The 27,918-nt window shown below is 41.7% G+C and overlaps 1 long non-coding RNA gene across 7 annotated transcripts in view; it reads left to right on the top strand.

Annotated features, from left to right (window-relative positions):
• LOC142661000 (uncharacterized) overlaps positions 1 to 27,918 on the top strand; it is a 318,273-nt gene that overhangs the window by 42,108 nt on the left and 248,247 nt on the right. The window lies entirely within an intron of this gene.

Raw genomic sequence — 27,918 nt, 5'->3', positions numbered from 1 at the left:
CATGTGCATGACAGCTGCGGACTTCATTGCGGAAATTAGAATCTCCATTGAAGTCAATGGAGAAATTCCGCCATGAGTCCGCAACCAGTCCGCCACTGCTCCGCAACAGACAGAGCATGCTGCGGACACCAAATTCCGCTCCGCAGCCTATGCTCCGCAGCGGAATTTTACGCCTCGTCTAAACGAACACTTCTAAATAGAAGTGGAAGTCAATGGACAAACGGCTCCGCTGCGGATTAACGCTGCGGAGTGTCCGCAGCGGAATTTAAGTGAAATTCCGCCACGTGTGAACCCAGCCTTATAGTAGTTATATTCTTGTATATAGGGGGCAGTATTATAGTAGTTATATTCTTGTATATAGGGACAGTAATATAGTAGTTATATTCTTGTATATATGAGCAGTATTATAGTAGTTATATTCTTGTATATAGGAGCAGTATTATAGTAGTTATATACTTGTATATAGGAGCAGTATTATAGTAGTTATATTACTGTATATAGGAGCAGTATTATAGTAGTTAAATTCTTGTATATAGGAGCAGTATTATAGTAGTTATATTCTTGTATATAGGGGGCAGTATTATAGTAGTTATATTGTATATATGGGCAGTATTATAGTAGTTATATTCTTGTATATAGGGCAGTATTATAGTAGTTATATTCTTGTATATAGGGGGTAGTATTATAGTAGTTATATTCTTGTATATAGGGGGCAGTATTGTAGTAGTTATATTCTTGTATATAGGGGGCAGTATTAAAGTAGTTATATTCTTGTATATAGGAGCAGTATTATAGTAATTATATTCTTGTATATAGGAGACAGTATTATAGTAGTTATATTCTTGTATATAGGGGGCAGTAGTATAGTAGTTATATTCTTGTATATAGGGAGCAGTAGTATAGTAGTTATATTCTTGTATATAGGAGCAGTATTATAGTAGTTATATTCTTGTATATAGGAGGCAGTATTATAGTAGTTATATTCTTGTATATAGGAGCAGTATTATAGTAGTTAAATTCTTGTATATAGGAGCAGTATTATAGTAGTTATATTTTTGTATATAGGGGGCAGTATTATAGTAGTTATATTGTATATATGGGCAGTATTATAGTAGTTATATTCTTGTATATAGGGGACAGTATTATAGTAGTTATATTCTTGTATATAGGAGGCAGTATTATAGTAGTTATATTCTTGTATATAGGAGGCAGTATTATAGTAGTTATATTCTTGTATATAGGAGGCAGTATTATAGTAGTTATATTCTTGTATATAGGGGGCAGTATTATAGTAGTTATATTCTTGCATATAGGGGGCAATATTATAGTAGTTATATTCTTGTATATAGGAGCAGTATTATAGTAGTTATATTCTTGTATATAGGGGGCAGTATTATAGTAGTTATATTCTTGTATATAGGGAGCAGTATTATAGTAGTTATATTCTTGTATATAGGAGCAGTATTATAGTAGTTATATTCTTGTACATAGGGGGCAGTATTATAGTAGTTATATTCTTGTATATAGGAGCAGTATTATAGTAGTTATATTCTTGTATATAGGAGCAGTATTATAGTAGTTATATTCTTGTACATAGGAGCAGTATTATAGTAGTTATATTCTTGTATACAGGAGCAGTATTATAGTAGTTATATTCTTGTATATAGGGAGCAGTAGTATAGTAGTTATATTCTTGTATATAGGAGCAGTATTATAGTAGTTATATTCTTTTATATAGGAGCAGTATTATAGTAGTTATATTACTGTATATAGGAGCAGTATTATAGTAGTTAAATTCTTGTATATAGGAGCAGTATTATAGTAGTTAAATTCTTGTATATAGGGGCAGTATTAGGGCGGGTTCACACGTGGCGGAATTTCACTTAAATTCCGCTGCGGACACTCCGCAGCGTTAATCCGCAGCGGTGCCGTTTGTCCATTGACTTACACTTTAATTTAGCAGTGTTCGTTTAGACGAGGCGTAAAATTCCGCTGCGGAGCATAGGCTGCGGAGCGGAATTTGGTGTCCGCAGCATGCTCTGTCTGTTGCGGAGCAGTGGCGGACTCATGGCGGAATTTCTCCATTGACTTCAATGGAGAGTCAAAATTCCGCAATGAAGTCCGCAGATCTTATGTGTGCTGCGGAGCGTATTGGTTTTACTACCATGACATTTCTTCATTCTGGCTGGACCTATGTATTTCTAGGTCTACAGCCAGACTGAAGAAGTCAATGGGGCTCCCGTAATGACTGGAGCGTTGCTAGGAGACGTCTGTAAATAGTCACTGTCCAGGGTGCTGAAAGAGTTAAGCGATCGGCAGTAACTGTTTCTGCACCCGGGACAGTGACTACCGATCTCAATATACATGTATCTGTAAAAAAACATATAAGTTCATACTTACCGAGAACTCCCTGCGTCTGTCTCCAGTCCGGCCTCCCAGGATGACGTTTCAGTCTAAGTGACGGCTGCAGCCAATCACAGGCCAAGCACAGGCTGCAGCGGTCACATGGACTGGCGCGTCATCCAGGGAGGTCGGGCTGGATGCCGAAAGAGGGACGCGTCACCAAGACAACGGCCGGTAAGTATGAAAATCGTTTACTTTCACTAGGGAAAGTGCTGTCCCTTCTCTCTATCCTGCACTGATAGGGAGAAGGGAAGCACTTTTCCCGCAGTCCGCAGCAGCTAGTCCGCATCAATTTTCTGCACATTTTGTGCAGATCCGCAGCAGAATCTGCGACGCAGATTCTGTGCGGCATTGATGCGGACAGTTGCGGAGGAAATCCGCCACGTGTGGTCATGCCCTTATAGTGGTTATTTTCTTGTATATAGGGGCAGTATTATAGTAGTTATATTCTTCTATATATAGGGGGCAGTATTATAGTAGTTATATTCTTGTATATAGGGCAGTATTATAGTAGTTATATTCTTGTATATAGGGGGTAGTATTATAGTAGTTATATTCTTGTATATAGGGGGCAGTATTGTAGTAGTTATATTCTTGTATATAGGGGGCAGTATTATAGTAGTTATATTTTTGTATATAGGAGCAGTATTATAGTAATTATATTCTTGTATATAGGGGACAGTATTATAGTAGTTATATTCTTGTATATAGGGGGCAGTAGTATAGTAGTTATATTCTTGTATATAGGGAGCAGTAGTATAGTAGTTATATTCTTGTATATAGGAGCAGTATTATAGTAGTTATATTACTGTATATAGGAGCAGTATTATAGTAGTTAAATTCTTGTATATAGGAGCAGTATTATAGTAGTTATATTTCTGTATATAGGGGGCAGTATTATAGTAGTTATATTGTGTATATATGGGCAGTATTATAGTAGTTATATTCTTGTATATAGGGGACAGTATTATAGTAGTTATATTCTTGTATATAGGGGCAGTATTATAGTAATTATATTCTTGTATATAGGGAGCAGAATTATAGTAGTTATATTCTTGTATATAGGAGAAGTATTATAGTAGTTATATTCTTGTATATAGGAGGCAGTATTATAGTAGTTATATTCTTGTATATAGGAGGCAGTATTATAGTAGTTATATTCTTGTATATAGGGGGCAGTATTAGGGCATGACCACACATGGCGGAATTCCTCCGCAACTGTCCGCATCAATGCCGCACAGAATCTGCGTTGCAGATTCTGCAGCGGATCTGCACAAAATGTGCAGAAAATTGATGCGGACTGGCCGCTGCGGACTGCAGGAAAAGTGCTTCTCTTCTCCCTATTCAGTGCAGGATAGAGAGAAGGGACAGCACTTTCCCTAGTGAAAGTCAAAGAAATTCATACTTACCGCCCGTTGTCTTGGTGACGCGTCCCTCTTTCGGCATCCGGCCCGACCTCCCTGGATGACGCTCCAGTCCATGTGACCGCTGCAGCCTGTGCTTGGCCTGTGATTGGCTGCAGCCGTCACTTACACTGAAACGTCATCCTGGGAGGCCGGACTGGAGACAGACGCAGGGAGTTCTCGGTAAGTATGAACTTATATTTTTTTTTACAGATACATGTATATTGAGATCGGTAGTCACTGTCCCGGGTGCAGAAACAGTTACTGCCGATCGCGTAACTCTTTCAGCACCCTGGACAGTGACTATTTACAGACGTCTCCTAGCAACGCTCCCGTCATTACGGGAGCCCCATTGACTTCCTCAGTCTGGCTGTAGACCTAGAAATACATAGGTCCAGCCAGAATGAAGAAATGTCATGGTAGTAAAAACAATACGCTCCGTAGCACACATAAGATCTGCGGACTTCATTGCGGAATTTTGACTCTCCATTGAAGTCAATGGAGAAATTCCGCCATGAGTCCGCAACCAGTCCGCCACTGCTCCGCAACAGACAGAGCATGCTGCGGACACCAAATTCCGCTCCGCAGCCTATGCTCCGCAGCGGAATTGTACGCATCGTGTAAACGAACACTGCTAAATTAAAGTGAAAGTCAATGGAGAAACGGCTCCGCTGCGGATTAACGCTGCGGAGTGTCCGCAGCGGAATTTAAGTGAAATTCCGCCATGTGTGAACCCGCCCTTATAGTAGTTATATTCTTGTATATAGGGGGCAGTATTATAGTAGTTATATTCTTGTATAATAGGGGGCAATATTATAGTAGTTATATTCTTGTATATAGGAGCAGTATTATAGTAGTTATATTCTTGTATATAGGGGGCAGTATTATAGTAGTTACATTCTTGTATATAGGGGGCAGTATTATAGTAATTATATTCTTGTATATAGGGGCAGTATTATAGTAGTTATATTCTTGTATATAGGGAGCAGTATTATAGTAGTTATATTCTTGTATATAGGAGCAGTATTATAGTAGTTATATTCTTGTACATAGGGGGCAGTATTATAGTAGTTATATTCTTGTATATAGGAGCAGTATTATAGTAGTTATATTCTTGTATATAGGAGCAGTATTATAGTAGTTATATTCTTGTACATAGGAGCAGTATTATAGTAGTTATATTCTTGTATATAGGGGCAGTATTATAGTAGTTATATTCTTGTATATAGGGGCAGCATTATAGTAGTTATATTCTTGTATATAGGGGCAGTATTATAGTAGTTATATTCTTGTATATAGGGGGCAGTATTATAGTAGTTATATTGTATATAGTAGGCAGTATTATAGTAGTTATATTGTTGTATATAGGGAGCAGTATTATAGTAGTTATATTCTTGTATATAGGAGCAGTATTATAGTAGTTATATTCTTGTATATAGGGGCAGTATTATAGTAGTTATATTGTATATATGGGCAGTATTATAGTAGTTATATTCTTGTATATAGGGGGCAGTATTATAGTAGATATATTCTTGTATATAGGGGGCAGTATTATAGTAGTTATATTCTTGTACATAGGAACAGTATTATAGTAGTTATATTCTTGTATATAGGGGCAGTATTATAGTTGTTATATTCTTGTATATAGGGGCAGTATTATAGTAGTTATATTCTTGTATATAGGGGCAGTATTATAGTAGTTATATTCTTGTATATAGGGGGCAGTATTATAGTAGTTATATTCTTGTATATAGGAGGCAGTATTATAGTAGTTATATTCTTGTATATAGAGGGCAGTATTATAGTAGTTATATTCTTGTATATAGGTGCAGTATTATAGTAGTTATATTCTTGTATATAGGGGCAGTATTATAGTAGTTATATTCTTGTATGTAGGGGGCAGTATTATAGTAGTTATATTCTTGTATATAGGGACAGTAATATAGTCGTTATATTCTTGTATATAGGAGCAGTATTATAGTAGTTATATTCTTGTATATAGGGGACAGTATTATAGTAGTTATATTCTTGTATATAGGGGGCAGTAGTATAGTAGTTATATTCTTGTATATAGGGAGCAGTAGTATAGTAGTTATATTCTTGTATATAGGTGCAGTATTATAGTAGTTATATTCTTGTATATAGGGGCAGTATTATAGTAGTTATATTCTTGTATATAGGGGGCAGTATTATAGTAGTTATATTCTTGTATATAGGGACAGTAATATAGTAGTTATAGTCTTGTATATAGGGAGCAGTATTATAGTAGTTATATTTTTGTATACAGAGGGCAGTATTATAGTAGTTATATTCTTGTATATAGGGGCAGTATTATAGTAGTTATATTCTTGTATATAGGAGCAGTATTATAGTAGTTATATTCTTGTATATAGGAGCAGTATTATAGTAGTTATATTCTTGTATATAGGGGGCAGTATTATAGTAGTTATATTCTTGTATATAGGGGGCAGTATTATAGCAGTTATATTCTTGTATATAGGGGGCAGTATTATAGCAGTTATATTCTTGTATATAGGAGGCAGTATTATAGTAGTTATATTCTTGTATATAGGAGGCAGTATTATAGTAGTTATATTCTTGTATATAGGAGGCAGTATTATAGTAGTTATATTCTTGTATATAGGGGGCAGTATTATAGCAGTTATATTCTTGTATATAGGGGGCAGTGTTATAGTAGTTATATTCTTGTATTTAGGGAGCAGTATTATAGTAGTTATATTCTTGTATATAGGGGGCAGTATTATAGTAGTTATATTCTTGTATATAGGGGGCAGTATTATAGTAGTTATATTCTTGTATATAGGGGGCAGTATTATAGTAGTTATATTCTTGTATATAGGGGGCAGTATTATAGTAGTTATATTCTTGTATATAGGGGCAGTATTATAGTAGTTATATTCTTGTATATAGGGGCAGTATTATAGTAGTTATTTTCTTGTATATAGGGGCAGTATTATAGTAGTTATATTCTTGTATATAGGGGCAGTATTATAGCAGTTATATTCTTGTATATAGGGGGCAGTGTTATAGTAGTTATATTCTTGTATATAGGGGGCAATATTATAGTAGTTATATTCTTGTATATAGGGGGTAGTATTATAGTAGATATATTATTGTACATATTGTGAATGTCGCAAAAAAAATAATAATGCCAGAATTGCTGTTTTCTGGTCATCCTGCCTTCCAGAAAAGCAGTCAAAATGTCATGCGTACCCCAAAAAACTATGGTACCAATGAAAACGACAAGTCGTCCTGTTAAAAAAAAGCCCTCATACAGCTACATCCGCCGAAATATAAAAATGTTATGGCTTTTAGCATATGGCGACATAAAAACGTTTATTTTTTTCCTTATAAAGTGGAAAAGTAATAAAATGGTATCGCCGTAATTGTAATGATTCGCAGCATAGAGTTATAATGTTATTTATGCCACGCGGTAAACGGCATAAATTTAATACAGAAAAAAGTATGACGGAATTGCTTTTTTTTCCCCATTATCTCCTCCAAAAAGTTAATCAATAAATTATATGTACCAAATAATTGTTCCAGCAAAAAAACAAGCCCTCAAAGTTTGGTCATTTAAGGCCCAAAATAGGCTGGTCACTAAAAGGTTAAGAAATTGGTTTCCATATTACAAGTCAATGTTTACAATTAGGCCCCATGCACATGACTGTAATTTTGGATCCATTAATTTCTGTGGCCCACAGACTCCTTCCCGTATATTTATGGGAGGGTGTCCGGGCCATAGAAAGGATCTGCCAAACATAGAACATGTCCTTTTTTTGAGTTTCCGGACCCCACGGTGCCCCCATACTTTATAATGAGAGCACATCCCGTAAATGCGGTTGACTGTCCGTGCCTGTAATCACAGAACGTGATTATGGAGCTTCCATGTGACGTCTCCAGGTATAATGACGGCTCCTGGAGATCTTTATATGATTTGGTATCACGGGCCGCAGTTTCCCCCCAAGTCTCCCCTATAGAGTCCCCTATTCAGACGAGCTCCGGAATCCTCGGCTCTCCAAATATTCGTCCTTGATTCTGAGCAATGATTAAATATCAGATTCCTCATCTCCATCGTGTTCAGCGGACGAGCGGCGCCCCCGTGAATATACAATATGTATCTTTTGATCTGATTATTCTTGTGACTATACCCGATAACCGTTACCCATGCTTGGGAATGTTAATTAGATGAAGAGAAGCCGCCGGTTTGTGCCGAGGCTCTGAGCAGATAAATCACGCTGCGATGGATAATTTGCTTTGCTGTCATTCGAGACGCGGTTTACAAAGGACGACGACGTAGAAAACGTTCTGTACAAAACTGAGCGCTGTCCCTGAGAGTCCCCAAACTGGAAAGCACATGATGTATTGTGGGATACACTCCGGCCCAATGAACGGGGGACGTGGCGCTCATATTATATATGGCTGGATACAGGATATCTGTGACGAGGATAGACTCTGTATTGCCGACGTCCAGTGATTACACGAAATCCGCTACCTCTGTGTATAGAAAATCTAGACGTGAACTCATGTTTTTAAGCTCTGTTGTTCCAGGCTGGGGACTGCGCTGACCTCTGTAGACATTATAAGGAGGCATTTCAGTACTGCCCGGCCGGGACCTTCCCCTTCAGTCACAGCTCCATTCAACAACCGTTCCCTGTACTCCTTGCTGGCGTTATGCCGACACGCACACTGACTGACATGGACATGAGGGGAGGGGGTCCAGGGAACGTGCGGACGTCATGACGGAGACTTGTAGCCTGATCACGTGATCGGGAGACCAAGGCTGCACCCTGGTAGATCTCAAAAAGTAACAGACTCCTGGAATTCAAAGTGCGGAAAAAAACCTCACTCTACAAACGTGGATTTCAGAGCAATGTTCCAGTTCAGCTTTTGCTCGGAGGTACAATTTATATAATGGAGGTGTTTGAGATGCGCTATTTATTTTAAAGGCTATGTTCACCTTCGAAAGCAGGTTTTTTTGGGGTGTTTGGTGCAACTTTCTAATTTGTTTTTACTAAAAAGAATTTTAACTTTTTGAGATATAGCTACTTTGTTTCCTGTATATAGAGCAGCTGAATCTTGCGCTGAATTCTGCACCCGTCAGATCAGCGGGCCTGAAGTGTTCAGTGACAATGGGTCATGCGTGTCTCCGACAGTTCATAACTTAGGCCCCATGCACACGACAGCAAAAAACCTCCGTTTTTGCGGACCGCAATTACGGAGCCATTCACTTTCATTGAACACTGACACCTTTCCGTAGCAGTACGGAAGGGTGTCAGTGCCGTGGAAATGTTCCGGGAATTATGGAACATGTTTGTTCTTTCGCATTTTGCGGGCCGTGCTCCCATACTTTGTATGGGAGCACGGCCTGAAAATGCGGCTGTCAGTCAGCGGCCGGCCGTGCCCGCAATCGCGGGCCGTGATTGCGGGCACGGTCGTGTGCATGGGGCCTTAGATGTGATCGATTACAGGTGGTTCCAGCGTGTCCGAGACATTCAGGACCCGCCGACACTGAACCCGTCAGTCTCGCTGACCTGACGGCTACAGGATTTAATGCAAGATACAGGATACAAAGCAGCTGTACCTCAAAAAGTTAAAGTAATTTTTAATAAAAACTAATTAGAAAGTTGCACCAAACACCCAAAAAAACCTGCTTTCGAAGCTGAACATAGCCTTTATGGGAGGTGCACATGGATCTAAGTGTGAACGCACACAAACACTGACAATGCCTTTATAAGGGCATGACCACACGTGGCGGATTTCCTCCGCAACTGTCCGCATCAATGCCGCACAGAATCTGCGTTGCAGATTCTGCTGCGGATCTGCACAAAATGTGCAGTACATTGATGCGGACTAGCTGCTGCGGACTGCGGGAAAAGTGCTTCCCTTCTCCTTATCAGTGCAGGATAGAGAGAAGGGACAGCACTTTCCCTAGTGAAAGTCAAAGAAATTCATACTTACCGGCCGTTGTCTTGGTGACGCGTCCCTCTTTCGGCATCCAGCCCGACCTCCCTGGATGACGCGCCAGTCCATGTGACCGCTGCAGCCTGTGCTTGGCCTGTGATTGGCTGCAGCCGTCACTTACACTGAAACGTCATCCTGGGAGGCCGGACTGGAGACAGACGCAGGGAGTTCTCGGTAAGTATGAACTTATATGTTTTTTTACAGATACATGTATATTGGGATCGGTAGTCACTGTCCCGGGTGCAGAAACAGTTACTGCCGATCGCTTAACTCTTTCAGCACCCTGGACAGTGACTATTTACAGACGTCTCCTAGCAACGCTCCCGTCATTACGGGAGCCCCATTGACTTCCTCAGTCTGGCTGTAGACCTAGAAATACATAGGTCCAGCCAGAATGAAGAAATGTCATGGCAAAAAAACAAGACGCATCCGCAGCACACATAACATGTGCATGACAGCTGCGGACTTCATTGCGGAATTTAGAATCTCCATTGAAGTCAATGGAGAAATTCCGCCATGAGTCCGCCACTGCTCCGCAACAGACAGAGCATGCTGCGGACACCAAATTCCGCTCCGCAGCCTATGCTCCTATGCCTAGTCTAAACGAACACTGCTAAATTAAAGTGTAAGTCAATGGACAAACTGCACCGCTGCGGATTAACGCTGCGGAGTGTCCGCAGCGGAATTTAAGTGAAATTCCGCCACGTGTGAACCCGCCCTAACAGTCCCCACTACTCTGGTGTATGAATCATGTGGCTGTTATGGGGCTCCTGGGGATACGAGGCACAGACCAGGTTGGCTGCATCATTTATTTTGATAGGTGACCAGATCCTGGGCAGGGACCCCTCTATACAGGTCCTTTAAACGAGGGAGTGGGAAATTAACCTACGTAGAAAGGAGATGAGGCAAACTAGCTGCAAACTCCTCATGTCCCAGGTGGTCAGGAGTTTATCAGAACCACAAGTGCCCCCCCCCCAATCTTTTTCATCTTTGCTATGGGACCCCCTCACTTTTATGTACCTCGTGCTAGTCACAGTGCCCCCATAAAAGTTCCAGTCACAGTACCACCATAACAGTGCATGGTGGCATCATTAGGACAATAGTATAGATCACAGTGGCATAATTGACTGCATGCAGTGTGAATGTCGTCTAAGCGCCGCTCCCACGATGCCTTGTAATCTCACTAACCGTAAATGAGATCATGCTTTTTCTAAAGAATATGCAGTACAATGCTCGGGGCAAACTCTACATCTCCCACGATGCACCACAGAATAAAATGCTTTGCTCAGATATAAGCCAGCAGAGGGCAGCAGTGAGACGGGAGGTTCAGTAGCAGAATTATAAATGCAGCTCTTGGTGTGCCCGTAGTATAAGGGGCACGGTCTCCATCTTGGATGATATGTTTCACATCACAGCAAGTATATGGCGTTCATGTACCCGAGACCCCAGTCGTGACAGTGTAGCAGCGTCTTTGGAGCCGGGGTTTGCATTCCTGAATGTTAATCATTTTCTGATCAGTCTGGACTGCGGGGTAATACATCTGTGTCTCTGAATAACACTTCCCTATTGATTCCTGGCAGAGAACAGATGTACACAGCTTCATCCCTACAATTTCTGCAATTAAATGCCAGGTCCCTGGAGATTTCATAGGATAAAGCGACGTCTCTGACAGAAGATGAAATTCCAGCGGAGCGATCCAGCAATCACATCACCATAATGTGCGCTGTAATTCTGCCCGTAGCCAGAACGCCGCACTGTAGGCACCCGAGTATAGGGGCAGTATCACACATGATAGGCTTAGATACACTGGTTCAACAGACAGTATCACACATGATAGGATTAGATACACAGCTCACCAGACAGTATTACACATGATAGGATTAGATACACATCTCAGCAGAGAGTATCACACATGATATGATTAGATACACAGCTCATCAGACTATCACACATGATAGGATTAGATACACAGCTCAGCAGACAGTATCACACATCATAGGATTAGATACACAGCTCAGCAGACAGTATCACACATGATAGGATTAGATACACAGCTCAGCAGACAGTATCACACATGATAGGATTAGATACAGCAGCTCAGCAGACAGTATCACACATGATAGGATTAGATACACAGCTCAGCAGACAATAGAACACATGATAGGATTAGATACACAGCTCATCAGACAGTATATCGCACATGATAGGGTTAGATACACAGCTCAGCAGACAATAGCACACATGATAAGATTAGATACACAGCTCATCAGACTATCACACATGATAGGATTAGATACACAGCTCAGCAGACAGTATATCGCACATGATAGGATTAGATACACAGCTCATCAGACATTATCACACATGATAGGATTAGATACACAGCTCATCAGACAGTATCACACATGATAGGATTAGATGGATTCGATCCAGCGGTTCGGTACACAGTATCACAAAGGATTAGATACATAGCCCAGCAGATAGTATCTCACCTAGTAGGATTAGATACACAGCTCAGCAGACCGTATCACACAAGATAGGATTAGATACAGCGGATCTGCAGACACTATCACACATGAGAGGATTAGATACACGCTCACCAGACAGTATCACACATGATCGGATTAGATACAGCGGATCTGCAGACACTCACACATGAGAGGATTAGATACACGCTCACCAGACAGTATCACACATGATCGGATTAGATACAGCGGATCTGCAGACACTATCACACATGAGAGGATTAGATACACGCTCACCAGACAGTATCACATATGATAGGATTAGATACACGCTCACCAGACAGTATCACACATGATCGGATTAGATACAGCGGATCTGCAGACACTATCACACATGAGAGGATTAGATACACGCTCAACAGACAGTATCACACATGATCGGATTAGATACAGCGGATCTGCAGACACTATCACACATGAGAGGATTAGATACACGCTCACCAGACAGTATCACATATGATAGGATTAGATACACGCTCACCAGACAGTATCTTTTTTTAACCAATTTCAGTCTCCGCTGCTTCTAGATGGTCTTGTCCTCCTCTATAGAGAAGACTTGTATTCCCCCCTCTCCTAATGCTCTGATTAGGTGTCAGTCTTCTGGTTTTCTGTTCATGAAGCAGGAGGCTCAGGATGAGCTCTCGACCTCTCAGACCAGTGATTGTGCATGGATTGTAACTGGTTCGATGTGATCACAATCAGTAATTCTGGGCTCCAGGACGAGATGTTGTCATGTTCTTGACACGTCCTGATTTGCATTCATGGGGACGGTAACATTTATGGGCGCGATTTACCTTCCTAAAACCTGATGTTGTCCTATCAATCTTGCCATAAAAAAACTGAATTTATTATTTTCCACTTCAACTTTACGAGTTTGATGGCAGCAGGGACGGCGCAGGCGATGTGTGAATATCTGCAGAGACCTATAACAATCTGAGCATCATAAAAACCAAAGAGGTTTGCTATACTTTATTCTGCAGATTATTACACCAGAGACCTCTCTAGGGATCTGCAGAACATCGCTCCTCTACCTCCTGGCAGATACATAGTGATATATCCTGCAGATTATTACACCACTGACCTCTCTACAGATCTGCAGAACATTGCTCCCCTACCTCCTGACAGATACATAGTGATATATCCTGCAGATTATTACACCACTGACCCCTCTACAGATCTGCAGAACATTGCTCCTCCACCTCCTGACAGATACATAGTGATATATCCTGCAGATTATTACACCACTGACCTCTCTACAGATCTGCAGAACATTGCTCCTCTACCTCCTGACAGATACATAGTGATATATCCTGCAGATTATTACACCACTGACCTCTCTACAGATCTGCAGAACATCGCTCCTCTACCTCCTGACAGATACATAGTGATATATCCTGCAGATTATTACACCACTGACCTCTCTACAGATCTGCAGAACATTGCTCCTCTACCTCCTGACAGATACATAGTGATATATCCTGCAGATTATTACACCACTGACCTCTCTACAGATCTGCAGAACATTGCTCCTCTACCTCCTGACAGATACATAGTGATATATCCTGCAGATTATTACACCAGAGACCTCTCTAGGGATCTGCAGAACATCGCTCCTCTACCTCCTGACAGATACATAGTGATATATCCTGCAGATTATTACACCACTGACCTCTCTACAGATCTGCAGAACATTGCTCCTCTACCTCCTGACAGATACACAGTGATATATCCTGCAGATTATTACACCACTGACCTCTCTACAGATCTGCAGAACATCGCTCCTCCACCTCCTGACAGATACATAGTGATATATCCTGCAGATTATTACACCACTGACCTCTCTACAGATCTGCAGAACATTGCTCCTCTACCTCCTGACAGATACACAGTGATATATCCTGCAGATTATTACACCACTGACCTCTCTACAGATCTGCAGAACATCGCTCCTCCACCTCCTGACAGATACATAGTGATATATCCTGCAGATTATTACACCACTGACCTCTCTACAGATCTGCAGAACATTGCTCCTCTACCTCCTGACAGATACACAGTGATATATCCTGCAGATTATTACACCACTGACCTCTCTACAGATCTGTAGAACATCGCTCCTCCACCTCCTGACAGATACATAGTGATATATCCTGCAGATTATTACACCACTGACCTCTCTACAGATCTGCAGAACATTGCTCCTCTACCTCCTGACAGATACATAGTGATATATCCTGCAGATTATTACACCACTGACCTCTCTACAGATCTGCAGAACATTGCTCCTCTACCTCCTGACAGATACATAGTGATATATCCTGCAGATTATTACACCACTGACCTCTCTAGAGATCTGCAGAACATTGATCCTCCACCTCCTGACAGATACATAGTGATATATCCTGCAGATTATTACACCACTGACCTCTCTACAGATCTGCAGAACATTGCTCCTCTACCTCCTGACAGATACATAGTGATATATCCTGCAGATTATTACACCACTGACCTCCTCTATAGATCTGCAGAACATTGCTCCTCTACCTCCTGACAGATACATAGTGATATATCCTGCAGATTATTACACCACTGACCCCTCTACAGATCTGCAGAACATCGCTCCTCTACCTCCTGACAGACACATAGTGATATATCCTGCAGATTACACCACTGACCTCTCTACAGATCTGCAGAACATTGCTCCTCTACCTCCTGACATACATAGTGATATATCCTGCAGATTATTACACCACTGACCTCCTCTACAGATCTGCAGAACATTGCTCCTCTACCTACTGACAGATACATAGTGATATATCCTGCAGATTATTACACCACTGACCTCTCTACAGATCTGCAGAACATTGCTCCTCTACCTCCTGACAGATACATAGTGATATATCCTGCAGATTACACCACTGACCTCTCTACAGATCTGCAGAACATTGCTCCTCTACCTCCTGACATACATAGTGATATATCCTGCAGATTATTACACCACTGACCTCCTCTACAGATCTGCAGAACATTGCTCCTCTACCTACTGACAGATACATAGTGATATATCCTGCAGATTATTACACCACTGACCTCTCTACAGATCTGCAGAACATTGCTCCTCTACCTCCTGACAGATACATAGTGATATATCCTGCAGATTATTACACCACTGACCTCTCTACAGATCTGCAGAACATCGCTCCTCTACCTCCTGACAGATACACAGTGATATATCCTGCAGATTATTACACCACTGACCTCTCTAGAGATCTGCAGAGCATTGCTCCTCTACCTCCTGACAGATACATAGTGATATATCCTGCAGATTATTACACCACTGACCTCTCTAGAGATCTGCAGAGCATTGCTCCTCTACCTCCTGACAGATACATAGTGATATATCCTGGAGATTATTACACCACTGACCTCTCTAGAGATCTGCAGAACATCGCTCCTCTACCTCCTGACAGATACATAGTGATATATCCTGCAGATTACACCACTGACCTCTCTACAGATCTGCAGAACATTGCTCCTCTACCTCCTGACATACATAGTGATATATCCTGCAGATTATTACACCACTGACCTCCTCTACAGATCTGCAGAACATTGCTCCTCTACCTACTGACAGATACATAGTGATATATCCTGCAGATTATTACACCACTGACCTCTCTACAGATCTGCAGAACATTGCTCCTCTACCTACTGACAGATACATAGTGATATATCCTGCAGATTATTACACCACTGACCTCTCTACAGATCTGCAGAACATCGCTCCTCTACCTCCTGACAGATACACAGTGATATATCCTGCAGATTATTACACCACTGACCTCTCTAGAGATCTGCAGAGCATTGCTCCTCTACCTCCTGACAGATACATAGTGATATATCCTGCAGATTATTACACCACTGACCTCTCTAGAGATCTGCAGAACATCGCTCCTCTACCTCCTGACAGATACATAGTGATATATCCTGCAGATTACACCACTGACCTCTCTATAGATCTGCAGAACATTGCTCCTCTACCTCCTGACAGATACATAGTGATATATCCTGCAGATTATTACACCACTGACCTCTCTACAGATCTGCAGAACATTGCTCCTCTACCTCCTGACAGATACATAGTGATATATCCTGCAGATTATTACACCACTGACCTCTCTGCAGATCTGCAGAACATTGCTCCTCTACCTCCTGACATACATAGTGATATATCCTGCAGATTATTACACCACTGACCTCTCTATAGATCTGCAGAACATTGCTCCTCTACCTCCTGACAGATACATAGTGATATATCCTGCAGATTATTACACCACTGACCTCTCTACAGATCTGCAGAACATTGCTCCTCTACCTCCTGACAGATACATAGTGATATATCCTGCAGATTATTACACCACTGACCTCTCTGCAGATCTGCAGAACATTGCTCCTCTACCTCCTGACATACATAGTGATATATCCTGCAGATTATTACACCACTGACCTCTCTACAGATCTGCAGAACATCGCTCCTCTACCCCCTGACAGATATATAGTGATATATCCTGCAGATTATTACACCACTGACCTCTCTACAGATCTGCAGAACATCGCTCCTCTACTTCCTGACAGATACATAGTGATATATCCTGCAGATTATTACACCACTGACCTCTCTACAGATCTGCAGAACATTGCTCCTCTACATCCTGACAGATACATAGTGATATATCCTGCAGATTATTACACCAGAGACCTCTCTACAGATCTGCAGAACATTGCTCCTCTACCTCCTGACAGATACATAGTGATATATCCTGCAGATTATTACACCACTGACCTCTCTAGAGATCTGCAGAACATTGCTCTTACCCCTCCACCTCCTAACAGGTACATACTGATATATTCTGCAGATATTTTCACCCACCCTTTCAGAAACGTATCCTTGATCAGCATTATAAGGACTTCTTCATGGCTTCATTAGGTCCCCAGGCTGCCATGACAAGTATTAGCATGTCGTGATTGCGTCACGGGGGTCCGCTCCCACTCTTTCCAATGGCTTAGATGGCATGTAAGTGTTTAAACGATCAGGATCAGACTGACATCATACACACAACCATTTCCGTTTTGCAGAATGCAAAACAAGGATCCTAGTGGCCTCCGTGTGCTGTCCGTTTTTTTACGGAATCTTATACTATAATAAGAAAGATGGAAAGCAAGCACGGACAATAATAGGGCTTGTTCTAAAATTTTCGCGGAACGAACACACCGATCGGCAAAAAAAAAAACGTGTGCACAAAAAAAATGGATAGAACACTGAAGAAAACAACGGCGTGAATCCTCATCGTACAGAAGACACCCGCTGAGAATGGAGCAGGCCCGTGATCTTGCTCCGGCGGCAATGTACAGTTACGTCACGTGTCGCCAAGGGGACATCTGGCCGCAGTCTTATTGGGCCCAAAAAAAACGTGAAAACAAGGCTGTGAAAATTGTGAGAGTCCAGCCTGAAGACTGCAGAGGATTTCACCCTACTGTCTGGTGGATGTGGACGATGAGAACACAGATGGGAAGCGCTGAGGGTTCTGCAGACCTGATACCTGTACGTGGGGCTGAGGGTTCTGTAGACCTGACACCTGTACGCGGGGCTGAGGGTTCTGTAGACCTGACACCTGTACGCGGGGCTGAGGGTTCTGCAGACCTGACACCTGTACGCGGGGCTGAGGGTTCTGTAGACCTGACACCTGTACGCGGGGCTGAGGGTTCTGCAGACCTGACACCTGTGCGCGGAGCTGAGGGTTCTGCAGACCTGACACCTGCACGCGGGGCTGAGGGTTCTGCAGACCTGACACCTGTACGTGGGGCTGAGGGTTCTGCAGACCTGACATCTGTACGCGGGGCTGAGGGTTCTGTAGACCTGACACCTGTACGTGGGGCTGAGGGTTCTGCAGACCTGACACCTGTACGCGGGGCTGAGGGTTCTGTAGACCTGACACCTGTACGCGGGGCTGAGGGTTCTGCAGACCTGACACCTGCACGCGGGGCTGAGGGTTCTGCAGACCTGACACCTGTACACGGAGCTGAGGGTTCTGCAGACCTGACACCTGTACGCGGGGCTGAGGGTTCTGCAGACCTGACACCTGTACGCGGGGCTGAGGGTTCTGCAGACCTGACACCTGTACGCGGGGCTGAGGGTTCTGTAGACCTGACACCTGTACGCGGGGCTGAGGGTTCTGCAGACCTGACACCTGTACGCGGGGCTGAGGGTTCTGTAGACCTGACACCTGTACGCGGGGCTGAGGGTTCTGCAGACCTGACACCTGTGCGCGGAGCTGAGGGTTCTGCAGACCTGACACCTGCACGCGGGGCTGAGGGTTCTGCAGACCTGACACCTGTACGTGGGGCTGAGGGTTCTGCAGACCTGACATCTGTACGCGGGGCTGAGGGTTCTGTAGACCTGACACCTGTACGTGGGGCTGAGGGTTCTGCAGACCTGACACCTGTACGCGGGGCTGAGGGTTCTGTAGACCTGACACCTGTACGCGGGGCTGAGGGTTCTGCAGACCTGACACCTGCACGCGGGGCTGAGGGTTCTGCAGACCTGACACCTGTACACGGAGCTGAGGGTTCTGCAGACCTGACACCTGTACGCGGGGCTGAGGGTTCTGCAGACCTGACACCTGTACGCGGGGCTGAGGGTTCTGCAGACCTGACACCTGTACGCGGGGCTGAGGGTTCTGTAGACCTGACACCTGTACGCGGGGCTGAGGGTTCTGCAGACCTGACACCTGTACGCGGGGCTGAGGGTTCTGTAGACCTGACACCTGTACGCGGGGCTGAGGGTTCTGCAGACCTGACACCTGTACGCGGGGCTTGGGGTAAACGCTTGCCCTTGGAAACGCAGTGAACTTTCCTTAACCAACCACAAGTGACTTTATCTTTGAATTTTTATGGCTCAGTCCAGAGTCGTATTCTTCCGCTGCCGGAGGGACTGTGCGGCCTCTTCAGAAGGTTCATTTGGATGTTATTAAGATTTAATGTGCGGCGCCTTCAGTAAATATAATGTTACCGCTCCACCGGAGAGCGTTTATTCTTCCTGCTCTGCGTTCGCTAATTGTCACCACCAGTGATACTTATCAAGCGCCTTCTATCATTTATGATGCCTCAAATCCATTTCTCCGGCTGAACTGAGAAGCGAGTGTCTCTGAAGTCACCGGTGACCGCTCACTGACAGCGCTAAGACAGCTGCCATCTTTCCACCTCTGAATAAACACTGTTGTCTTATAATCTCTGCAGCAGCCGTAAAAATAGACCGTTATTAAACGCAGCTCTGGGTGTGACTACAGCAAACGAGCGAGAATGGGGGACAAAGGTGGATGGTGAACTGCTGGTTTGTTTGATATCTTCTGCCACATATCATTAGTACCAGGAGGCGACAGGTTAATTATATACAGGTCATCAGCAGATGGGTAGAGGCCGGGGCCCTAAAATTCATTTTACCGCCCAGAAAATAAACTGCAAGTTCAAGAGGTTAATTACTTTATAGTGAAAATCGACATAACCTTCTAATATACTTTGTGTCTGAATTCCTCCCTATTTACAAAATCTCTGCTTGCTGTCAGTGAATAGGAACATTCTATTTTTACATGCAGAGGCTGAAAAACAGTCCTGACCCAATTCTTCTCACAGCTGAAGGCTTGTTACAATTGTATCCAGTCTTAACAATCCTTTGTCAGCAGCACAAATCTCTCCCCTTCCCTGATAGTTTGTTACAATGTATCAGTGTATATAAAATGTATCCATCAATATTTCCCTTCTAAAAAGTAATAAAAAATAATAAACCCCACATCAAGGAATAGAATCAGCTATCACTCAGTTTTACCACAAATTGCTGCGGTTTTGCTATGTTTTTTTTGCCCGTATAATGCCTCATATTCCCTGCAGGAAGGATAATTCTCCCCGTGATAGGGCGCCGTGGGCGTTCTGGGCCTGATTGCCAGCGGTCCTGCTCAACATGAATGGGTTGTCTAAAGGACACAACCCATTGGGGCAGCACAAAATACAGATTGTTGTTCTGCTGTTATCTAGCCGCCATGATCGTAATGTAACGGGAAACGAAACTTCATTAATCTCAGCAGGACGACTGCGGAGTGAAGGGAGGAGAAATGAGGTCTGATTTCCCTAATAGAAATAAACGCCACCGCTGCGGAGAGGTATAATTGGCGCTTAAACTGGAATCTACACCATAATATGGGAAGCGGCCGTGGGAGAGTTGTATCTGTCAGAGGCCTAATAAAGTTTCCTTGAGGCAATTAACGCGTTTCGATGACCGAGCATCTGGCTGCTTGCAGCTTGTTTTCTTAGTCTCGCAGTTCATATCCCCCGGAGCCATCTATAAAGCGCGTTAAAATACAGACCTACAATATCTGAGCAAAACATGGCGTAACTCCACGTGAAAGAACAAAAAGCGACAAACCCATCGCGTAAAATGTCCTGAGTGTACTATAGGGATGTTACATGTATGACCGCACATACAACAATCACACAGAGAATTAAAGGACAACTTCACTCATCACATAATGACCTCTGTAGGAGACCAATGATGATCAGGCTCATAGAATGGAAACATAGACATATCCTATTTTTTATTATCTCCTATGATGCATCATTTCCATATTGCAGTTTGCGTAGTTGTCACCGGACTGTGGGCAGGGGGCGGAGTCTGACACCTTTAATAGCGCGGGATACATTTGCTTCACGGGCATAACCATCACTTGTTGCTATAATGTAGAAACTGTGACTACAAGAGCAGGCAGATCATGCAGCTGCTTTGGGGCCTGTGGTAGGAGGGGGCTCTCGCTGCACACAGTCATAGCGTTTACCTGAAGCCGCCTCTAGGGGGAGCTCACTGCTTACAAATTTCCACAGCTCCCATTGAGAGCAAAACTAGCGGTAGAAATCATTATGTAGTGAGCACCCCCTAGTGGTGGCTGCAGGTAGACAGAATGAAGGGAAGCAGCAGATTTTGAGTTCTGTCTGAAAAGGGCAGCTCCAAATTTTGGACATTGAGAAATAAAATAGTGCATTTGTCGGAGCTCTCAGAGATGAATGGCGCTGCGTGAATTCTGTGTATACTGTATGTGATAAATACAAAATAGGAATAAGTGGTATAATCTCAGCAGTGTGAGGCCCTGGTTGTTTGGGGGGAAAGACCCCACTACTTTATCACTCGGACACTACTGGCTGATGCAATAACCTGAAGTCATGGACAATATCACAGGTTGGATCTATGAGAAAGTGAGGAACCAACTGCAAGCAGCTTCTCAGACCAGATTTTGAAACTAATGGATCGCCACCATGGAGACTAAGTACATAGCGTCAATTGGAAAAAAAATCATAATCATATTCTCTGATCAATCATCAGCGATCACCTTAAAGTAAATATCCACCTTTTACCATCATGTCGTTTTTAGGTTTAGAATCCTGTGCAGATTAATTTCTCAATATATCTGTATAGCGGTTAGAGCTTTGTTTATCTGATACAGAGCTCCAAATCCCCTGCATAGCCATAGAGTTAAATGATAAAAGTCCCGTCTGCCTGCAGCCATCACTAGAGGGAGCTCAGGAGCAAACTGCATACAGAGTCATTATTATTATTGAGCTCAATGTATAATCAGTGTAGGCTCCTAAGCTCCCCCTAGTGGCAGCTGCAAGAATCCATGTTAAATTTATGCAGAGGATTTGGAGCTCTATAACAAAAAAAAAACTGAGCTCCGACTGCTATAAAAAATATATTAAGAAATGAATCGGCACAGAATTTCACCTATTTACATCAAAATAACAAAATCCTATCTAAGGGTGGACAGTCACTGTAAGTCATTTACTCTCTATTCTTGCCGTCTCCATCCGCCGCGGATCATTCTGCCTCTATAAAGACCTGTTGGGCGTGAATTTTTTTGCAGCCCGTCTCTGGAACATTGAAGGATTTTTATTACGCAGTAATTGATCGTCTCTATCTCAGTAAAACAAACAGACTCTAAATATTGACCACGTTGAATATCCGGACTGAAGAATAATTGTGGTAGACAACCTTGTCTCTTGCGTGTCAGCGTATAATGGACGCTGTCGAGCTCGGGGGGAGGTAATGCGAGTTTATACATACAGATTTTTCGTGTCACACTCCCTCCCCCATCAAAAAATAAAGAGAAAATCTCACGCGGCGACAGCTCGGATTTACATTGAGAAATAAAGTGTCATCCGATCTCCACAGGACTAATGCATCAAACACATCGGAGATGACAGAAGCCATCAGAGACATGGCGACACAAAGCCAAGCTGACAGGTTTACCTTAATACAAATACGCAGGCAACGGGGACGCCAGGATATTTTTCTTGAATGGGAATTTATATAGACTTATCAGACAGTATAGATAGCAGGGGTCTGCGAGCTGGGACCCCCAACAACTCCTAGAACGGGGGGTTTGCTCGGCTCTCTAATCCGTCAGAAACCCTTTGGTGCTGCTTAGAGATTTCCACCGTCTTGAACACTATTGGGCACTGTTATAATCCCCATGAGAGCGGCACCCAGCTTTCCATAGACCCTGAATGTCTTAATCGAAATTTATAGCTATTATCGAATACTATATGCTACGGAATTGCATTATAAGTGATTCTCTTATATATGCGGCTCAATTTAATTGCTTCTATTATAAATGATAGGGATTCGGCTTGTGGAAGAGAACAGGTGAGGGGAACTCCCAGGAGGGTTTACGTAAATTGAACAGTTCAGCTAAGAGATAAATATTTGGCAATCGCTAAACATACAATTACCTAATATAGAAGCGACGGTTTACAGCGGTCGTAGCAAACCGGACTGTCCAATGAGAATTATAGCTGACCCATAATAACATATAATAGGCCGCAGTTATCAAAACTGATTACCTGACCTTGTTTCCCACAGCAACCAATCAGAACACCGTGTCCATTTTTCTCACTGTGATTGGTTGCTAATGGCAACAACAAAGGTTTTGATACAAGAGGTGAAAAGCTTTTAAGGTCAAATCCACTTTAAATTGTTACTTTTTATTCCAGTTTAGCGGAATTATCCTGGACACGAGGCTGAAGCTTCTGCGCAGATTTACCGTATCTCGTCTAAATAAAATGATCCGCTTTCAGTCTCGCCTCCGTCCTGTCGCGCATTGCTCAGCAGTTTCTCGCCCGCCGATGATTTGTTTGACTGTTGTACTAGTTTTTTTTTATGTTTTGTCTTTTATTTACAGCTTTTTGAACAAATGGCGGAGACTTATTTCTGTTTGAGATGCCGGCGGAGTATTAGCGGTCACATTCCTCTTGTTTCCTAGGGATTCAGAGTAGATCATTCGTAGCTGAGGGTGACATGAAAGAAGCGAATGATGTGTCTGTTCTTAGGATCTATCATCGACACTGACACGTTACCCCCATTTGCAAGGACTGCAGTTGACGGCGTTCTTTCTTTTGATCTCACTCTGGTGGCAGCGTTTTACATTCATAGGGATTTCTGCTGTAGAGATCACAGAGAGCAGCAAAGTAACATATCCTGAGGCCAAAGCTACACAGCAATCTCAGAACTAAATAGTAAATGTCATGTGACCATCTCACCACTATCGCAGTCATGTGACCATTGACATTGGAATTTCTCCCTCTATTACTATAATACTGCCCCCTATATACAAGAATATAACTACTATAATACTGCTCCCTATATACAAGAATATAACTACTATAATACTGCCCCTATATACAAGAATATTACTACTATAATACTGCCCCCTATATACAAGAATATAACTACTATAATACTGCCCCTATATACAAGAATATAACTACTATAATACTGCCCCTGTATACAAGAATATAACTACTATAATACTGCTCCTATATACAAGAATATAACTACTATAATACTGCTCCTATATACAAGAATATAACTACTATAATACTGCTCCTATATACAAGAATATAACTACTATAATACTGCCCCCTATATACAAGAATATAACTACTATAATACTGCCCCTATATACAAGAATATAACTACTATAATACTACCTCCTATATACAAGAATATAACTACTATAATACTACCTCCTATATACAAGAATATAACTACTATAATACTGCCCCTATATACAAGAATATAACTACTATAATACTGCCCCTATATACAAGAATATAACTACTATAATACTGCCCCTATATACAAGAATATAACTACTATAATACTGCCCCCTATATACAAGAATATAACTACTATAATACTGCCCCTATATACAAGAATATTACTACTATAAGGGCGGGTTCACACATGGCGGAATTTCACTTAAATTCCGCTGCGGACACTCCGCAGCGTTAATCCGCAGCGGAGCCGTTTCTCCATTGACTTTCACTTTAATTTAGCAGTGTTCGTTTACACGATGCGTACAATTCCGCTGCGGAGCATAGGCTGCGGAGCGGAATTTGGTGTCCGCAGCATGCTCTGTCTGTTGCGGAGCAGTGGCGGACTGGTTGCGGACTCATGGCGGAATTTCTCCATTGACTTCAATGGAGAGTCAAAATTCCGCAATGAAGTCCGCAGATCTTATGTGTGCTGCGGAGCGTATTGTTTTTACTACCATGACATTTCTTCATTCTGGCTGGACCTATGTATTTCTAGGTCTACAGCCAGACTGAGGAAGTCAATGGGGCTCCCGTAATGACGGGAGCGTTGCTAGGAGACGTCTGTAAATAGTCACTGTCCAGGGTGCTGAAAGAGTTACGCGATCGGCAGTAACTGTTTCTGCACCCGGGACAGTGACTACCGATCTCAATATACATGTATCTGTAAAAAAATATATAAGTTCATACTTACCGAGAACTCCCTGCGTCTGTCTCCAGTCCGGCCTCCCAGGATGACGTTTCAGTGTAAGTGACGGCTGCAGCCAATCACAGGCCAAGCACAGGCTGCAGCGGTCACATGGACTGGAGCGTCATCCAGGGAGGTCGGGCCGGATGCCGAAAGAGGGACGCGTCACCAAGACAACGGCCGGTAAGTATGAATTTCTTTGACTTTCACTAGGGAAAGTGCTGTCCCTTCTCTCTATCCTGCACTGAATAGGGAGAAGAGAAGCACTTTTCCTGCAGTCCGCAGCGGCCAGTCCGCATCAATTTTCTGCACATTTTGTGCAGATCCGCTGCAGAATCTGCAACGCAGATTCTGTGCGGCATTGATGCGGACAGTTGCGGAGGAATTCCGCCATGTGTGGTCATGCCCTAATACTGCCCCCTATATACAAGAATATAACTACTATAATACTGCCCCTATATACAAGAATATAACTACTATAATACTGCCCCTATATTCAAGAATATAACTACTATAATACTGCTCCTATATACAAGAATATAACTACTATAACACTGCTCCTATATACAAGAATATAACTACTATAATACTGCTCCTATATACAAGAATATAACTACTATAACACTGCTCCTATATACAAGAATATAACTACTATAATACTGCCCCTATATACAAGAATATAACTACTATAACACTGCTCCTATATACAAGAATATAACTACTATAATACTGCCCCTATATACAAGAATATAACTACTATAATACTGCCCCTATATACAAGAATATAACTACTATAATACTGCTCCCTATATACAAGAATATAACTACTATAATACTGCCCGCCTATATACAAGAATATAACTACTATAATACTGCTCCTATATACAAGAATATAACTACTATAATACTTCCCCCTATATACAAGAATATAACTACTATAATACTGCCCCTATATACAAGAATATAACTACTATCATACTGCTCCTATATACAAGAATATAACTACTATAATACTGTCCCTATGTACAAGAATATAACTACTATAATACTGCCCCTATATACAAGAATATAACTACTATAATACTGCTCCTATATACAAGAATATAACTACTATAATACTGCCCCTATATACAAGAATATAACTACTATAATACTGCCTTCTATATACAAGAATATAACTACTATAATACTGCCCCTATATACAAGAATATAACTACTATAATACTGCTCCTATATACAAGAATCTAACTACTATAATACTGCTCCCTATATACAAGAATATAACTACTATAATACTGCCCCTATATACAAGAATATAACTACTATCATACTGCTCCTATATACAAGAATATAACTACTATAATACTGTCCCTATGTACAAGAATATAACTACTATAATACTGCCCCTATATACAAGAATATAACTACTATAATACTGCTCCTATATACAAGAATATAACTACTATAATACTGCTCCCTATATACAAGAATATAACTACTGTAATACTGCTCCTATGTACAAGAATATAACTACTATAATACTGCCCCTATATACAAGAATATAACTACTATAATACTGCCTTCTATATACAAGAATATAACTACTATAATACTGCCCCTATATACAAGAATATAACTACTATAATACTGCCCCTATATACAAGAATATAACTACTATAATACTGCTCCTATATACAAGAATCTAACTACTATAATACTGCTCCCTATATACAAGAATATAACTACTATAATACTGCCCCTATATACAAGAATATAACTACTATCATACTGCTCCTATATACAAGAATATAACTACTATAATACTGTCCCTATGTACAAGAATATAACTACTATAATACTGCCCCTATATACAAGAATATAACTACTATAATACTGCTCCTATATACAAGAATATAACTACTATAATACTGCTCCCTATATACAAGAATATAACTACTGTAATACTGCTCCTATGTACAAGAATATAACTACTATAATACTGCCCCTATATACAAGAATATAACTACTATAATACTGCCTTCTATATACAAGAATATAACTACTATAATACTGGTAAAAGTAGGGAGGATTTCTCCAGCTCACCTTGTAGGAGTTACGTATGTTATGGATAGTAGTCCTGGCGCTCGGATCCTCGTGGTGGCACACGGAAAAACTTGTTGTTTTGTAGGAAAGGATGGTTGGATCCAGCGCTGACAGAAGTTAAAAGGAAACTTTTTCCAAGTTTTAATAGTTCTTAGTTAAAAGAAGATTTTCATTAGCGTATATAATATATCTTGCAATGATAGGTTTAGAGGTAGGTAGCCTACGCGTTTCGGATGGTGTCTCCGTCCTTATTCTAAGCCATGAATATATTATATACGCTAATGAAAATCTTCTTTTAACTAAGAACTATTAAAACTTGGAAAAAGTTTCCTTTTAACTTCTGTCAGCGCTGGATCCAACCATCCTTTCCTACAAAACAACAAATACTATAATACTGCTCCTACATACAAGAATATAACTACTATAATACTGCCCCCTATATACAGGAATATAACTACTATAATACTGCTCCTATATACAAGAATATAACTACTATAATACTGCCCCTATATACAAGACTATAACTACTATAATACTGCTCCTACATACAAGAATATAACTACTATAATGCTGCCTCCTATATACAAGAATATAAGTACTATAATACTGCTCCCCTATA

This window comes from Rhinoderma darwinii, chromosome 9 (genome assembly GCF_050947455.1).
Source record: "Rhinoderma darwinii isolate aRhiDar2 chromosome 9, aRhiDar2.hap1, whole genome shotgun sequence".
In the NCBI taxonomy this organism is placed as follows: Eukaryota; Metazoa; Chordata; class Amphibia; order Anura; family Rhinodermatidae; genus Rhinoderma; species Rhinoderma darwinii.
Note: the sequence above shows the minus strand (reverse complement) of the source record. Positions and strands in the feature narration are given on the sequence as shown.